At 44.2% G+C, this 6054-nt stretch overlaps 1 protein-coding gene across 7 annotated transcripts in view; it reads right to left on the minus strand.

The window, feature by feature from the left end:
* FHIP1B (FHF complex subunit HOOK interacting protein 1B) overlaps positions 1-3451 on the minus strand; it is a 25007-nt gene extending 21556 nt beyond the window's left edge. For 5 of the 7 annotated variants that reach the window (XM_020904716.2, XM_020904717.2, XM_020904718.2 and 2 more), the window contains exon 1: positions 3354-3451. The gene's annotated coding sequence lies outside the window, so the exon portion shown is untranslated. Of the gene's footprint in view, positions 1-3338 lie in introns of all 7 variants that reach the window. The other 2 variants (XM_020904715.2, XM_020904714.2) reach the window with 1 other exon arrangement.
* Positions 3452-6054: the final 2603 nt, after the last annotated feature.

Genomic DNA, 6054 nt, shown 5'->3' on the forward strand with positions numbered 1-6054 from the left:
CTAAATGGAAATTCAAAAAAGATGGGATATATGTATGGCTGACTCATTTTGCTGTACAGGAGAAACTGACACAGCAGTGTAAAGCAACTATACTCCAGTAAAAAAATAAATTAAAAATAATAAAAATTAAATGACCGAAAAAAGGTCTGAAGGCAGGAGACTATCCTGGGGAAAAAGTCCAGATAAGAGATGAGAAGGAAGTAAACTAAAGCCTTAACTGTGAAGATATAACAGAGGAGATGAAGAAAATAGAGATAATATAAAAGGAAATGTATTAAGATTTTAATGACTGACTACATAGAGGGGGCGAAGGAGCGGAAAGATGGAAGATGACACTGAAGTTCTTGCCTGGACTGCTATATACCATATGGTACAAAAGCAGACATTCAAAGCAAAGACAATGAGTCCTGTTTTGAACATGTTAACTATGATACCTGTGAAGATACACAGGAGATCACTGAGTAAATATGACCGGAACATAGAGAGAGACTAAGACTAGATACAGAGAAGTAATCATCTAATTATGATATATTTTTACATTTCACATTCTCTCTCTAAATTGAAATTATCTTTTCATGTGTCCACCTCTCCCAATCAGACTGAAAATTCCTTGAGATTTCAGAGGACCACGTCTTATTTATTGACATCTTGTTATCTCATAAAATGTGAGCATCACAAGGGCAGACTATATGCTGAAGTATCTGCTGAATGAATAAATGAATTCATAAATGAATGAATTTGTCCTTCCAGCACTTAGCAGAATGCTGGCACACAGCAGAGGTGGACTAAATGGTTACACACAGCACTCCAAACATGTTTCTATTTCTACATCATCATCCTCATCTATGTTTCATTTTCTCAGATCTATCACTCAGCTGTATATCATAAAGCAAAACCCATCACACTTAAAGCACTACAATTCAACAGAGATTCAGTATAGCAAACAGTAAGCTTACCAACCTAGTGCTTTCTCCAGAACGATCAAGAATGCACAGTCCCTAAGAACCCTCTGACATATGACTTGACTGACCTACCATTATCACAATGTGACCCAAGTATTACGGACAACTGTTCCTGTTTTTACCACATTATTAAACAAAACCTTCAAACCTAGGTCACCCTCAAAGTCTCTTTAACCTCTGTTGGAAACAGAACAACTACAAATCATAAAAAATATATATTTTGCCAGTATAATGTCCTCCATGTCATCACAACCCTTCTTATAAACCACATGCTTTTTATTCCACATCACCTTCACTCTATGTTAAAAACTTTTTTCCACCACAAGTCACTCTCATGAGACCAAATCTGGAGTCCAGACTTTCTCTAGCTCCCCAGTTTGATTCTCCATCTATAAAATAAGAATTCCTGCCCTTGTATACTTCACAGGGAATCTATATAATTCCAGCAAAACCTGAGATCACTATGCAATCCATATCAGACAGTAATTCTGAGGAAGCAAGTGCAGTATGCTTCCTCAACATAATACAGCAACCACACCATCATCCCTCTAAATTTCTGAATTTCATGAACCAGTAGAAATAGATTTTAAAGTTTTTAAAATAGGATCATTACTTTTTATTTTGACAAATAGATCAGTTTTTTAAAACCCATCACTTACTGTCACCATTACTTCATCACTGAGAAAGCACTTTTAACACCAGAAGACTAGGAATGATAATCTAAGAATAAATTTATCTTTATGGAAAACTCATGTTCCATATGTTTTCTTTCTCTCCTTCCACCTTGAACAGATGAAAACTTTACCATGGACTAGCACTGTTTTTGACCCAACGTTTAGGAATCACTGCCCTAAAACTCTTTCATTATACATGTAAGTTTCATAGGGTTCTGTCTAGGTAAGATTGCCAAGGGTTCCACTACCATGAAAATCTGCTAGGTCGTCAGAGAGAAGCAATGAAAACATACCACAGAATCGTTGTTTCTGAGGCTCAAATTCTTCAATAGAATGGGGACTTGGGCTGCTCCTAATTCTCAGAGAATGGTCTGTATAGGGAAGGTGTACCTCTTCCTGAGGTTGGGAAGGTATCTGCTCTGTGGCAGACTGTCAGTAGAGAAGGAATTTTAATAGTGTGGAAGTGGCAATTATCTGACTGCCAACCCAGCTTTCTAGAACATTCAAAATTTCCATGTGTATGTGGGTTGCAGGGAACATGGGACCTGTAAAATGCTAATAAAGGGAACCAATTAACATGTCGTGAAGGGAGGAATGATTTCAAAGGGATAAGAGAAAAACTTTTGAGGGTGGTAGAAATGTTCAGTATCTTGAAAATGGTGATGGTTTCACGGATGTAAACATATGTCAGAACTCATTAAACATGTACATTTTAAATATGAGTAGTTTACTGTACATAAATTAGTTTTAATTTAACTGTAAGTCATCCTGTTTGGAAGTCTAAATACAGCGTTGTATGTAACAAGCCATATTATTTTTATGAAAGTAGAATTAGCAACTTTAAGCAGCTAGTCCAATACAGAAGGCAAGCCTCAAAGCCCCACAGCTCAGCACAGATAAGGAACAGCAGTGGAGTAAGGCTGCCCAGAATCAGGTGAAGAGGAAACAAACACAGGCAGTTATAGCCAAAAAAAAATCTCTGTGACAGGGAACATCACCAAGTCTGCAGTCCCAAGGAATAACTTGAGGAAACGAGGAATTCCAATGATGACTCTGTTAAACAGTAAGTCTCAAAAATGATTTTCATTACCATTGTTACTATTGTCCACGACACCTTCATATTTCGATCCTCCAAAATATGCACAGCCTATCAAGCAGAAGAGCGAAGTGCAGAACATTTCCACCCAAGCTATCCTACTCAACCTAAAACTTGCTCTTTCTGGGCAGGACACTCCATTCAGAACCGACCTCTCATCTTTATAGAAGTCTCACAATCCTCGTTCCTCCCTCCATGCCCTGCCCTCAGCTTCCTCCCGATTCACCAGCAGTCCGCCTGTTCCCGCCTTACCCCTGTCTATTCTCCCTCCCAGCACAGGCCTCAACCCCTCCTCACTCTGGTCCCGGGGCTGTCCCTCACTCCTGCCCACAGGAGCCCCAGCTTCTCATTAAACCGTGTTCACAAGTCCCTTTCACTTGCCCCCTCAGAAAGCATCCTGGCCCTTCATACACCCCAGCTCCTTACTTGCCCACTCACCCGAGGCTCTAATCTTGCTCCCCTACCTTAGACACACACACCCGGCCCCTCACCACATTCCCGCCCCTCAACCTGTCCGCTCACAACGAGGGCAGTCACCAAACCCGGTGCCGTCATTTCCCAGTCCCTCATCCCCTCTCGCGCCTTTCCGGGCTCTCTGGCCCTTACTTAGTGTTCACTCACAGAACCCCGACCCTGACCAGGCCCGATCGCCACCGCGGTGCTAGGTGAGTTCAGGCCGCCATCACTCCTCAGGCGCACCAGCCGCGCCCCGCCCCGCGCCACACGCAACTCGCGCCCCCGCGCACCACACGTAACCGCCCAGCGACGCACCGCTGGGCAGCGGCGTACCAGCTCATTGGCTGGACCGGGCCAAAGCCAGAGCGTCGATGCTTGTTTCCTGGCAACGACTGAGCGCAGGGGCGGGGTCGCCGACGGCATTCCGAGCAAGGAATACCGCCTCTTCCCCCCAGGTTCCGCCCCCTCGCACTTGCAAACCCCGCCCTTCTGAAGGACTCCCGCGTGTCACAGGGGAAGACCTCTGGGGAGGAGGAGGCCCGCGGGGTGGAGGCGGAGCCTGAGGCGGAAAGGTCAAACCAGAGGGCAGAAGGCGGGACCTAAAGAGCGACGTGACTAAAAGAGGCAGGGAAAGGCCGGGGGCGGGGCTTAGGGCAGAGCTCTGGATAAAAGAGTGACTAATGTGATAAGGGCGGGGTCACGGGTCCTAAAGGCATTTACAGAGGAAGAGGGGGCGTGGAGGGGGTGGAGCTAACGCGGGGTGGGGGGTAGGTCTAAGGGGAGGAGTTAGCAGGTGAGCTGGACCTGCGGAAAAGCAGAACCTTAGAGAAGGCAGGCAGCGAGTGGTCTAGCTCATTTCTTGAAGTACCTGCGGGAACGGCTTGGATAGGACCCAGGAGATGACCGCCCTTCGTTGGCTCGCCAACACCTGCTGCCTTGTGATACCTTGGGCACTATCGTTTTCAGTCTCTCAAGGAACATGGAGTAAGCGCCTCCTTTCCAGGCAGAATTCCAGATCAATTATAACCAGTCTCTGCCCTTCAGGATCTCAGCCTTTATAGACAATTGCAACTGTAATTGCCATCAAGGAGCAGTACTCCTCACACAACAACAACACACATCGAGGAGCAGCACTCCTGACACAAAACAAGTGTTATGCGCGTTTGGAGAATGAGGGGGAAGAAGAGCAAAGGGGCCTAGGAAAGCCGTCTAGGAGAAGATGTCTGAGCAGTCTTTAAAAACAAGCAAGAGTAACATTGAGAAATGAAAGCTTCAGATAAGGTCTGCAGTTTAGTTGCAAGTATTGTACCGATGTTAATTCCCTGGATTTGATCACTGTGCTCTAGTTAAGATGATAACAGGGGAACACGAGTAAGGAGTTTACAAGGACTTTCTGTCCTATTTTTGCAACTTTTTTGTAAGCCTAAAATTAGTTCAAAAGAAAAAGTATTTAAAAATAAAAAGTAATGGAAGTTTCAGCAAAAAGGATCAGCACATAACAAGGCAAGAAAGAATGGACAACATGTGGGAGGTACTCTGAAAACTATCATTAGTACAGCTTGTCTGGAGCCTAGGGAACATGCAGAGGAAACACTGTGAGATGAGGTAGAAGACATGGACAAAGCTTTGTAGACAGTGTTAAGGAGTTTAGATTTTCATCCTTGGGATAATAGAGAACTATAAAAAATGTTATGATCAGATTGATAAGATCCAAATTGGAATAGTAAGGATGTAGAAAAAATGCATACATGGTTATTAGGTCACCATGGCTTGATGTCTGGATGAATATGAGAGAAAGTAAGAGGAAAGATTAAAAACTGGACTGGTTTGCCATTTCCTTCTCCAGGGGATCTTCCCAACCCATGGATCCAATTCCCATCTCCTGCATTGGCAGGCAGATTCCTTACCACTGAGCTACCTGGGAAGCAAATACAAGCACAGGAAAAACTAAATGATAGGATTAAGTGTCAGTTAGTGATCACTGTTGGAAAAGTGCTGCCTAGAAGAGGGCAAAGTGGGGCTCTTGATGTGAGTGCCTGTTACATGACTGTGTTCACTCTATGGAATTCATCAAGCTGTGTACTTAGGAAATATGTACTTTTCTATATGTATGGTCTAGTTACTATGCACTGAATGCGTGAGAAGTCACTTCAGTCATGTCTGACTCTTTGCAACACTATGAACTGTAGCCTGCCAAGCTCCTCTGTCCATGGGATTCTACAGGCAAGAACACTGGAGTGGGTTGCCATGCCCTCCTCCAGGGGATCTTCCTGACCCAGGGATCAAACCTCATGTCCTGGGACTCCTGCACTGCAGGTGGATTCTTTGCCACTGAGCCACCAGGAAAGTCCTCTGGTTACTATGCTATATAACAAATCATCCCAAACTTAGTAGGGTAAAACAACGGTCATTTTATTATGCTCACAGATTCTGGGAATTCGTATAAGACAGGGCAGGAATGGCTTATCTCTGTTCCCTGATGTCTGGGACCTCATCTGGAAAATTCAAACATCTGGGGGTGACTTGAGGCTGGTGACTGAAATCATCTGGAGGCTTCTTCACTCACATGTCTGATGCCTGAGACAAATGGGATAACTTGAAGGCTGAGCTCAGCTGAAACTGTCAAAGTACAGACACATGACTGTTCCTGTGGCTTGAGCTTCTCACAACATGGCAGCCAGGTTGTAAGAGGCAGCATCCTGAGAGACCTTCTGGACAGTGAGTGTTCTAAGAAAACCAGAAGGAAGCTGCTTGGCCTTTTATGATCTAGTCTCAGAAGCCACACAACATCACTCCTGCTTTACTCTATTGACTGAAACAGTCACAAGGAAGGAGAATCAAAGAATTTTTGAACATTTTTTAAAAT

This window comes from Odocoileus virginianus, unplaced genomic scaffold, assembly GCF_023699985.2.
Source record: "Odocoileus virginianus isolate 20LAN1187 ecotype Illinois unplaced genomic scaffold, Ovbor_1.2 Unplaced_Contig_20, whole genome shotgun sequence".
NCBI classification, from domain to species: domain Eukaryota; kingdom Metazoa; phylum Chordata; class Mammalia; order Artiodactyla; family Cervidae; genus Odocoileus; species Odocoileus virginianus.